An 11,342-nucleotide genomic window follows, 5' to 3' on the forward strand; every position below is an offset into this window, starting at 1 on the left:
CCCCCCCCCCCCACCAAATCTTCCCCTTTCCCCTTCCTCTTCCTTCCTCTCTTGGCGAAGCTCCCCGAGACCCACGGTGTTCTTGTTGGATCGGTCTTGCCTTGGAAAACAAGTGACAGCTGCTGTGTGTGTGTGTGTGCGTGTGTGTATGGATGTGTGTGTGTGTTTGTGCTGTCCGTTCATCGTGGTCTCGCCCCACATGTTGGCCCTCACCTGCTGGTGGCTGAGGATTATGAGCTACAAGCCCTTATTAAAACTGGATTTGTTTACCCTTCTGCTTGCACGCAGCGACAACAAAAACAGTATGACCCGTCCGTCGCTGGGCCCCCGCCCGGCCGGGAGGGAAGCGCGCCCACTCAACCCAGCCACATCTCGCACAAATGCACAAAGGTTGAACCTGACTTGTAAACGGATGAAAATTGGAAACAACACAAACTATTTTGTTTTCGCCTAAAATTCAGTGGTTCCAGCCTTTGGAATGTGCTGCTTTTCATTTTCTTATTGGACAGCAAATGTAAAACAGTTTGGGGGCTTACGTCAAGTCACAGGCAATGTAAGGCATCGCCTTGGAGGTGTCCAGCTCTCTCTGTTTTCTGACATTTTATAAACCAAACGATTAATCCGGCATGAAAATAATCGTGAGTTGCATCCCTGTAGTGATCTAGGTGGCAGCTTGCATGTAGAGGGGAAGTCCAAGGCCTGAAGGTGTCTCCTTCAGACCAGCACCCTCCAGTTGAGTCTCCACAGGGACTCGAAGCTGCCACACATTGTTTTGTTTGTGGCTAATGCAGAAAATGAAATGGCAAATTAAAGTATTTCATCACATTGATGCAAAAATCCTATCGAATTTCATTTATTGCCATTAGTCCTGCTCATTGATTTACAGGAGTGCCCAGAGATATTGAGGGGGGGTGTACCACGGTTATATCACCCCCCACTACACACACTGTGTGTAGCAGTACTGCATGGTGGCGTCAGTAAAAGTTGAATCCATGCATTAACCCTTAAAGGGGCAAGCATAAATAAATTTGATGCAAAAAATATTCTTTGCTATTTTGTAATTTATCTAGACTTAAATGACAAAAGTTCATGTTTTTTTTTACACTCTGTATCAAAACATTTTGCATTGCATTCTTTTTAATTTAGTTCATGTGTCAAAACAAGGAATTAGCTACATTTTTCATGTTATCCATACAACATTAGAACCATTTAGAGAAAACCTAATTTTATCTCCCAAGATGAATTGCCCATGTAGGATATAAATGTAAGATTTCATAACTTTTCAAACAGTTCATGTGATGATTTTTATAACACCTTTTTCCTTTTCTTTTTTTATTCCACCATCTTCCCTGTGGAAGATATTCCAGATATTCCAGATATACAGTATATTCTATGGGCAGTGGAAGCGGGGGAAACAGACCAGGCAAAGCCTCACTTTGCACCTCTGACACATGACGGATGTTGGCCCATCCCGGCACATCCTGCATGGGCCATTCACTGGCAGGATAGGAACATGGACAATCCTGTCATACCTCTTATCATTTTATGAATTTATCAGAAATTCCCTGAAAACATGTGTACACTGGTGAATTCATCCATAATACATATTTGAGAGTAATATAAAAGGTGATCAATGTTGCACACATGTATCCTATTCAATATCTAGTAGAGAACAGACCTCAAAACATAAGTACACGTGTGAATGATCAGCCCTGTTTATATCCTTATATGGGCAATGTATTCCCCAGGGTACAGGCATTCAATGCCTAATGGTAAAAATCGTGAGAAGATCATTTTAAAACATGTAAAACTATCTTTAAAAACTATTTTCTGAAACAAAATCACTCTAAAATATCATAATCATTCAAAATATAACAACACTTACCTTATGGCCAGTGTCTTTGTCCACATATGCTGTCATTTTGGATTTTGATCCAAATGTTTGGAATGTCGGCATAAAGTCACATGACCTGATTACATGACCCATCACCCCATCAGTGTTTCTCATCAACTACAACCACATAATGCCCCTCCCCCCATAGCTCCTCCCCTCACAGCCTGTCAAATGACGGTATCCCCCAAGATACAGAAACCCCTAAAGGCAGATCAAAAGGATCTTTTCCTGTAAAAATGACAGTTCTTCTTCTTTGTAGTCTTTGTAGCTGTAGTTGTCTCCAGGCTTGAGGAATAAGTCTTACTATAGCAACAAAAGAGCTCCTCCTCTCCGCTACTTCTCTCCACATGTTTTTGGATCAGCCGAGGTTCAGATACAATCTGTTGTGTGTTTCAACTCAGTGGCCTTTCTATCTCGTTTCTTCTTCATCTGTTTCTATTTGGACCCTGACAAGGACAACAACAACCTAGCTCATGTTCTCTCCTTTTTTCTCGCTTATTCTCCCTTTGTCATCCATTTGTCCATCACATTTCTCTCCTCTTTTTGTCGTTGCTCTCCACCTGCCCCTCTCTTTCCTCCTTCTTTTTCTCTCTTTTTATCTGCTCTCCATTCCCAGCCCTTGTATTTCTTTTCTTCGTCTCTTTTATTATCTTCTTTCTTTCTTTTTTTCTCCGTTCTTCACCTTTCTCTGGCCTTTCTTTTTATTCCCCCCCTCTCTCTCTCTCTCTCTCTCTCTCTTATGACCTTCATTACCTCTTACTTTTTCTCCCAACCTCTCTCTGTTTGTCTCTTTCTGTCGTGATAACAGTCTCCCTTTAATAGGAAGCCATCATTCACAATTCACAATTCACACACACACACACACACACACACTCACCCAACACGCACCCAACACTGAATGAGTGCAAAGTCAGCATCTCTTTTATGGAAATTAATGGGGAGTGTGAAGAGATACGGGGTCAACACAGGCAAAGGTAATGAAAGGAATGACAAAAGAATAAAAGTAGAGAAGGAGGACGGGAAATGGGCAGAGAGAGAGAGAGAGATAAAAAGAGAAGTTAGGAAGCAGGTGAAAGAAAAGACACAAAAATGGAAGAGATAAATGGGAGAAATATGAGAGAGATGAGGCAGAGGGGCAGAGTCAGCATCTGTCATGGAAATGAATGGGGAATGGGACAAGTTCTGGAGTGGAGACGGGAGAGAGGGAGGGAGTGACTCAGAGAGAGGGAGGTGTAGTTGGAGAGTCTACTGCCTTGTTGGTTCCCAGAGTAACAGAGGTGACAGACGGGGGGGAATGGCTGATTTGGTTCTTTGGCTAAACAGTCCTTGCTGTGTGTGTGTGTGTGTGTGTGTGTGTGTGTGTGTGTGTGTGTGTGTCTTCATCCTTGTACTGGTAAGTGTTAATATTGGGTCAGTAAGTTAGGAAAGGGTTAAGTAGTTAATCATGTTGAGCCTGGCAGAATGGTATGATATAAGATAACATAAGGTAAGATAGTCTGGAATAATCCCACACAAAAATAATGTACACACACATCAGAATAACACAAATACACAAGTAGACATAGGAGAAAAATATACACATGTATAAGAAATAGAAAAAATATAATTAGTTATACTAATAATAGTAATAATACAAACATATTTACACCCTGTATATAAACAGACAGTATATAAAGAGAGATATTTAGAGTAAGGTGCGGATGAATAGAAATGAAATATTGCACAGTTGAGTATGACAAATAAGAAGGAATATGGGGTTTTATTGTTCATGTTGTTCATATTAGGATGTATTTCTAGGGTTGTTGAGTGAAATTCTGTCTTTTTTTTAAACAAGGTCTTATCCGTTGTGTTATTAAAGCGCTTATGAATCTTTATGCCCTTGTGGAAATCTAATAATCTGTGTGCGTTGGTGGTTGTTGGCCTTGTGTGGCTGGACAAAAGACATCACCCGTATATTACGAGCACTTACTTCTGTCTATCACAACTGTATCAGCTGATCAGTTTTTGCCACAGTTGCCAGAAGGGGGCACAAAACCACCGGCTTAGAGTCAGCCCGGGCCCAGCACAGAGGAACGCAGGGCACCCACCTCTGGCTGGAAGGTTTACTGTCTAACATTTTTATATGTGTGGAGTTTTTTATTTTTATATCTCTTATTGTCTTTTTTATAAGGGCATCTAAAAAAATATCTCCTACATTTTCTGTATTTTTGTTGTGGTTGCTGGGTGCACAGATGTTGCTATGAAATAAAACTAAGGGCAGGAAATAACAGGCAAGTCAAGGCCCGAGTATTTGTACGGGACTTTTCAACAGCACGGGAATTCTTGTGATTTTCAGAAGACGTAAATTACATTAGAAGCAATGTAAAAGACAATATAAAAAGGATCTAAAGAGTCAAATGAAAGAGTTAAAAGTTAACTGAACACAAATTCAGACAGTGAAAATAAGGCAACACACTTTAAAAAAACTGAGGGCAATTCATAGCAGAAAATGAATATGATAAAAGATGATTAAAAAGTAACATGCTAAGGTAGTGTTTGCAACAATATTAAACTTCCATGAGTACTGAGACGGAGTAAAAAAGTACTGCAGTTGTATTTCACTTGGAGGGAAACCTTACAATGAATGGAGCAAATGGAAGAATTCTAATCTACTTAAAAAGTGACTCTAAAACCACACAACAATGGCAATAAAAACAACTTTGCTGACAACTTTAAGACACAACCAAGACAATGAACCATCTCGCCAGTATTTATTTTGCATACGCTTGTTTGTGTCAGTTTCAGGACAGTTTAAGTTTTATTAAACCAGAAATGGGCCACAGGTTAAGTAGCTGAGAGGCAGGGACAAAAGCCAATTTCCTTTCTGCTTGTCACCTTTTGTGCCAAAGCACATTGGAGGATTGAACCTGCCAATCAAGACTCAAACCAGCATGTTGCCCCCCAGCAAGACAATGACAACCCCCCTTTTTTAGGCTAAACCCTTTGAAGGGGCTTTTGATGGCATTTTAGTAACACAAAAAACAGTGTGTGTGAGAAACAACACACATTATGCCACATTATACAGATCGGATCAATGGCTATTATATTTATTTATTAGAATACACGTATACACATACATACATACAGTAGAAGTGTGACTTATTAGATGATCCTTTTTTTTTTGCAGCCTTTTACTGCCTGTTGTATTGTTTAAAAATGTAGCTTTTTCCTTCAAAAAGTCTTTTAATATTCAAGATAATATTTACTTTAATAATCCTGGAGTTTTTTTAAATATTTTGAAAAAATAAATAGATTTAAAATTTTTAAATTGGGTTTATCGATACAAATGTAGCACCAAAAAAAATCGGCTTGCCAGACTTCTTGCAGTCTATGTCCGTTTTTTATATAAATTAAAACAGATGCAGTCGTTTCCCCTTCAAACCTTTCCCATTAACCATCCAAATGAGAACTTGGCGCTGCATGTGTCTATGCAATTTATTCATAATAATAAATACTTTTAGATATGAAAATGAAAGAATAATACACTGTACATGAAGTACGAAAGTAGTTTACACCATTTTCTTTTAGTTTGTGGCTTCCTCAGCAGTGCAGGCTGAAAGAGGGGGCAGACAGGCGCGAATAAGAGGGAACTGGGTGCTAAAGCAGATTGAAGAAACTCCCCTCGGCCAGCCAAGCATCACAGACATCAAAGTGAAGACATTGTTTGGGAGGAACAATGGCTGCCGTCACAGTCCAGGAGTTTGTGTGTTGTTGCGTGTTTGCGCTCCCGGAATCCCCCTCTGACAGCGAAATCACTGGATTATCAAACCAGCAGATGCAAACCGCAGAGAACAATATCATCCGCGGCCTCAGAGGGGAATCCTCGGAGGCCCGTCTGTGAGACACGCACAGATAACATCACACAGAGGAAGCAGGTACTTCTGCTCGAAGACTAGTAACTCCACACATCATTTTGATGGCATCTTATTTTCTAATATACACATTTTAAATCAAGAATAAACTCCCCTTTAAAAGTGGATTATGTACTTTCCAACTACATAAATGTTAGAGTTTACACATTGATATTTGATAAATCACAACATAGTGAAATACTGGACTGTACATTTACATTGAATTACTGTCTATAAGTTGAACTACTATTACACTAACTTTGCCCTGAATTGACTGTGATTTGTCAGTATGTTCCAGTAGAATTACAGAAGTTAAATCAGACTTTTAAGTACAACCTTAAAATAACAGTGTAAATCACACAGAAAGAGAAAAATAGAATGTGAAGATTTTTATGGTTGCATTTTCAAATAAGCTAAGCAATGGGCTGGGCGATATGGCCGAAGTCTGATCCCAATATGGGTCCTTTCATATCTCAATAAAGATATATGCATCACAATATAACATGTTTTCTGTTTATTTAATAAATAAAAAGTCCATACGAAATAACCACATGGTAAAACCTATTGTCGCATACTCCTGTGTGAATTAGATACCTCTGTGTGCCGTGTGAGGATCAAAAGATCGTAAAGCTTTGTCCAAATAAACTCAATATTACCGTAACGCAGTTTGGCCACTTGTTTTATTCACATCATGATAGAAAACGATACAGAAAAATACATACGATAGCCATTTGTATCCCATTTCGACGATAGGTATTGTCATATTGCCCAGCCCTACTTTCAAACATCTGCAAATATCATTGGACAAACAACTACAAACTGTGAAAAGGCATCTAATGTGCTGTAGTTTTGACAAGTTTACGGTAGCATTTTCAAATGTCAAATGATAGAAAATTGATGAAAATTGGAAACTGGAACAAAACACTTTTTATATAGTGCATGTTTCCAGTGGAGTTGAACACACCCTGACAGCGAACCTTTTTAGATACAACATGGAACTATCTGGGCCGTCTTTGACAAGGTTAAAACCAAAAGAATTATTAGGAATGTAGATTAGAATAGATCAGATTCAACTTTATTGTCATTGCACAAGTAGGAACACCAGTACAACGAAATGCAGTTTTTACATCCAACCAGTAGTGCATTCATTAAAGTGCCTTTCCTTTATAGCAGTGCTTAAAAAGACATAAAACACAGAATGCAGCATGATCATGTTAGTCATGTTAGATCATGTTGAAATAGTAAAGTGCATAGAGTTCTCTATTCTCTATACTCTGAGCGGACTGTCCCGGTCAGCTGGTAGCATGTGGGATTACCATCAAACTGCGATTTGCTGTGTCGACATCCTCATAACCTCTGGGATGCTTCAGCCATGGAGGTCCAGGCTACCATGCCTTCCCGGACACTTCAAAAACCACAGGCGGACTGGTGGGGATAATGCAAAACATAGCCACGGACCGGAATATAGAGAGACAGACAAAAACAGAGAGAGAAATGGAGATGACTGGGTAGAGATGGTCCAATACCATTTTTTGCTTCCCGAAATCGATTCAGATACCTGAACTTGCGGATCGGCCGATACCGAGTACTGATCAGATACCAGTGTGTCATATATCTGGTTATGTTTTAATAACTGTATGCTACTATCCCTGTGTAGATGTGATGTGATATGTAATGTGTGATTTGTTGTTGAACGCCAAATAACTTTATTTTATTGACAGTCGGCTATAATGGAAAAACAACATAAATTAAGTACTTTAACATAGATCTAACATAGATAACGAAGATATAGTTTTTGAACGAAATCCTGTCGCTGGTACACTTTTAATGAAATTACAGTTTGTATAGCTGCTGCTGAGGCTGCCTGTGATTCTGAATTAGTCTATTTGAGAGGAAATCCTCGGAGGGAGTCCGTCTGGGCATCTGCTGGCCAAACAGAAAATCAATAAAAGATCAGAGTAATGGCATGACACACACATACAAACATACACAGAGGTTCAGTGAATTAAACCAACACTAATCACACCTTATTAGCAGAGGCTCAAGTGAACGCCAACCACATCGATCTGAGGCTCCGATAATGGGAGTCATTAGAGTTTAAATGAAGCCAAGCTTGGCAAAATCGGGAGAAAAGGAGTGAGAAGTAGAGATGGGTTCAGGTATAAAGGAAAGGAGACGTGGAAAGGTGATGAAGAAATATGTGAAAAAATGGATGGATGGCAGATCGGTGGTGTGGAAATTGATGCTGAAACTGCTGGGGAAAAAAAAAACGACCACATGCATAATATTTTAAAGCAACTAGAAACTTTTTATTTCAGTGTGATGTCAAACATTTTACACATAAACTTATTTTTCAACGCCCCACTGCTATTCCTTGAAAGTCTGTTTTTAAGTTGGGTAGCTCGGCCTTCCCTATGTTTAAAGTTGTTAAACTTGTAGAAGGAAACAAGATGTCGGCCACACCAGACTGTGGAGCCAGATTGCCAACAGGCAGTTACCAATGTGTTATTTCTGCACAGGCAAATACCTTTTACCTACGTCCTTGAGATCTTCTTCAAACCATTAGGCGTCGCTAGTATGAGAACAAGCTCCAAAAACACTGGTTTCTACATTTCCCATAATGTAACTCCTTAACTGGGGAGTTTTTTTTCCCCTGAATACCCGGCCCTCATTAACCGATCATTACCCAGTATGTGTACGCAGCTGTCCAGAGAATATGTCCGAGCCCGTCTGCACCACTTCCACCTGCGGATTTGCCCGCTGTGTGTGTGTAGGACGGCTGATTCAAGCAGAGAGCCAGGAACTAAGCAGATAAAAAAGCGGCTTAAAACGCAACTTGCAAGTGCTAAGTTAGAAGGAGCAAGTTACCTAGCCGTTGTGAAATAGATTATGTAACCAATTTTTCTTTTACCATGCAAAAAATGTTATACGGTTAAATGGTTCTGTAAATGTGCCTTTATTTTTTATTTTTTGTGATTGTTTTTTTATATTCAGAAATGAATGAACATGCCTATCAATAACGTGCGTCAGAAGACATCCTCAGGGTCATTTCCTCAGACTTAAGAAAGATCCCGAGAGAGAGACAGAAGACATGACAACTGTTTTTACAGGCTAAGTAGTACTCTTCGAGGTGTAAACTCAACTTCATGTGTAAAATTGGTTTAGTGTCCTTTTAAGTAACTGAGAGCAAGGAGAAAAAAAAGCAACCTTTTACTCAAAAAGGGGTGGTTCTTTACATAAAATCTCTGGTGGTAGAACTTTTTTCTTTCTTGATTTCAGTCTATAAAGCAGTTTTCTCCCTAGCAGAGTTTATAGAAGTAAAACTCCCATCGGCACAAAGAAAAGCATCGATACAAGCCTGGGCATCTGACTTAGGGAAATGCTGACACCTCCAAATGCAGTGTATGCGTTTGGCTGACACTCTTATCCAGAGCAATGCAAAATAAGCGCAACAGTAGAAAAGAAAAAAAAATCTGAGATAACTGAAATCCCAAGTAGCTGTTGTGCACCCAGACAGTGGCTGTGACAAACATTTGTCTCCCCTTGAAAAGATGATGGGAAAAAGAGAAGACCTGGGTAAAGAAACACGAGCTGAGGAGCTGTGGTCGCGGCATTTATTGTGTCGGGAGTTTTTCCCTCCTTGCTGGTACAGGACGAAAACGATACAGGAGGACGCAGATGTGATGGGGGGGGGGGGGGGGGGGGGGGGGGGGGGGGGGGGGGGGGGGGGGGGGGGGGGGGGGGGGGGGGGGGGGGGGGCTGTGCCAACAGTGAAGAAAAACGATGTGTATGTAATAGTTTCCTGTCTCCTGCAGTAGCTGATGGGGTGTTTCATGTGTGAGAAGTGCCTCTGAAAACACAAACTAAAGTCTGGAGTGTTTTTATCCACTGGACAGGAAAACCCTTGAGTTGTGGAATGCAGTACAACCCGATAACATGCTAATGAGCTGGGTAATACGTCCATATTATATCAAGATTGGGACATGACATAGATAACCTCTTAGATTTTGGATATTGTAATATAAGTGTTGTCTTTTCCTGGTTTTAAAGGCTTCATTACATTAAAGTTCCCTGACTGTTCTATTATTTGCCTTTACCCACTTAGTCATTATATCCACATTACTGATGATTATACATCCTAAAATCTCATTGTGTAAATATTTTGGCATTTAAATTGAGCTATTTGGTCAAAAATATTATGAATTTGGTTTTCTACATATTGCCCAGCTCTATTAAAGGGTTATTTCCTTACCTCCTTTTAATTTGTTATCACAAATTAAAGCAGAAGCTGACTAGAGCACAACTGTAAGTTCTTCAGATATCTAAAAGCAAGAGAGCATGCGTAATGTTGTAGACATGTGGGGGGGAAACACTGCTGTAACGTTATCATGTTCACTCGTGAACCTTTTGAATTACTTTTATTAAAGTATTTCTATGTTATGCTTCCATACTGTACCTCCACTCCAAATATTGTGCTTTTTACTCCACAAAATGGGACAGCAAAAACTTTGATTCTCAACCTCCCATGTGCTTGCTCATTTTCCTTTCAAAATCCTTTTTTCTTTTCGTTGCTCTCGTCTTCGCGCCTCTTCTTTTGTCTTTTGTTCTTTTTCTCCCAATCGCTTGTCCTTGGCTTTGGCCTTTTCCACATCCAATGCAAACACTTCTGCTGCTGAATGTCAGCAACCATCAAACATGACTCCTTACCCCTCCCCAAGACGGCATCAATTTCAGCCTTGTTAGGCCTCCACGCTTGTATGTGCACACACACATATACAAAGTGGTCGGCTAAAGGCAGACAATTGTAAACCAATCCCTCTATTGCTGTCAGCGAACAAGTGGCCACCTGCTGGGTGAAAAAAAGGGCACCGGAGAAATGCTCTCAATCACTTTCAATTAATCCCCCCTCCTCCTGGCTTGAAGGGGCAGTTTATGTTTCCATGGGGTGTGTGTGAATGGGCACTCTGGGTGTGATGGCACAGATATTGATCATTATCCTCATCTACAATATATTTCCGGCTCACACCAGACCTGTTGGCATCAGAGAATCATTCATAAAAGACTAGTAGTTGACTCACAAAGCAGCAAGCGGGATGGTATTCGTTTAATTATTGAAAACATTTTCTGTCACAGTTTCCTCAATAATACATAAAAATTCTCCTTGCTGGGATTTCCAGACAGTTCTTATCTCATGCTAATAGTGTGGATAATGATAACAGAAGAGAGTGGATGTGTGTGTGTGTGGTTGTGTTGTGCGAGATCAGCAGCTTCCCTGCTTGAAATGATTAGAAGGCCGGGGCCATTATGAGCTCCTCTCTGCCTTTTGTATCTGCTGTAATGAATACTGAGGGGGGCATTTGGAGTACTTTGAGGAACTAACAGCCTTTTTAATCCTTTAATCCTGAGGAAAACCAATTTCACCCTTATACACACACACACACACACACACACACGCACATGCACGCACACACACACACACACACACACACGCACACACACACACACACACAAACACACACACACAAATTGAAAGGGGTTTCACTGAACCTACCATGTGT

The 11,342-nt window shown here is 40.3% G+C and overlaps 1 protein-coding gene across 1 annotated transcript in view; it reads right to left on the minus strand.

Moving 5' to 3' along the window:
- Positions 1 to 7,119, minus strand: part of LOC117939416 (L-threonine 3-dehydrogenase, mitochondrial-like) — a 22,050-nt gene extending 14,931 nt beyond the window's left edge. The window contains exons 1-2 of the mRNA XM_034864752.1: positions 7,109 to 7,119; positions 2,361 to 2,364 (exon numbers count right to left, since the gene is read on the minus strand). The gene's annotated coding sequence lies outside the window, so the exon portion shown is untranslated. The remainder of the gene's footprint in view (positions 1 to 2,360; positions 2,365 to 7,108) is intronic.
- Positions 7,120 to 11,342: the final 4,223 nt, after the last annotated feature.

This window comes from Etheostoma cragini, chromosome 24 (assembly GCF_013103735.1).
Source record: "Etheostoma cragini isolate CJK2018 chromosome 24, CSU_Ecrag_1.0, whole genome shotgun sequence".
Lineage (NCBI taxonomy): Eukaryota > Metazoa > Chordata > Actinopteri > Perciformes > Percidae > Etheostoma > Etheostoma cragini.